General features: G+C 45.3%; 1 long non-coding RNA gene across 1 annotated transcript in view; it reads right to left on the bottom strand.

Annotated features, from left to right (window-relative positions):
- TEX43 overlaps positions 1-60 on the bottom strand; it is a 2,614-nt gene extending 2,554 nt beyond the window's left edge. Inside the window, exon 1 of the long non-coding RNA XR_001161487.2 lies at positions 6-60. This is a non-coding gene — a long non-coding RNA (testis expressed 43). The remainder of the gene's footprint in view (positions 1-5) is intronic.
- Between the last annotated feature and the right edge of the window lie 648 nt (positions 61-708).

Raw genomic sequence — 708 nt, forward strand, 5'->3', positions numbered from 1 at the left:
ATTACAGCCGCTGTTGTTGAGTTTCGGTAAGGTAGGACAAGTGTCTTTTCCTGAAGCCATCACTGCCTGTAGTGACTGGAATTCTCATCTAGAATTTCTCTAACTCACTAGACTAATTATGATGACACTGATGCTCTGATGTAAGATGTTTTGCTAGCTTCACACCAACTGTTAGCAGTTACATTAGCAGCTGACTAAGAATCTTGAGCTCAGAGGTGCCCACAGCTTAGTGGGTACTGTGCTGGCCATATACACAGAGGCTGGTGGGTTCCAGCCCAGCCCAGGCCTGCTAAAAACTACAACTGCAACAAAAAAATAGCCAGGCATTGTGGTGGGCACCTGTAGTCCCAGCTACTTGGGAGGCTGAGGCAAGAGAATCGCTTAAGCCAAGAGTTTGAGGTTGCTGTGAGCTGTGATGACACAGCACTCTACTGAGGGCGACAAAGTAACTTTGCCTCAAAAACAAACAAACAAAAAAACCCCAGCAAATCTTGAGCTCAGAGATATTTTCAGTGCTTTTAAAAATATCTTTTCTTGGGCTGTTCATGGTGGCTCCTGCCTATAATCCTGACCACTTGAGAACCTGAGGTGGAAGGATCCCTTGAGTCCAGGAATTCTAGCCTGGGATACATAGCAAGACCCTGTCTCTATTGAAAAAAAAAAAAAACAAAAAGTGGGGGCAGCACCTGTGCCTTAAAGGAGTAAGGC

Source organism: Otolemur garnettii, unplaced genomic scaffold (genome assembly GCF_000181295.1).
Source record: "Otolemur garnettii isolate 467f Iridium unplaced genomic scaffold, OtoGar3 scaffold00003, whole genome shotgun sequence".
NCBI lineage: Eukaryota > Metazoa > Chordata > Mammalia > Primates > Galagidae > Otolemur > Otolemur garnettii.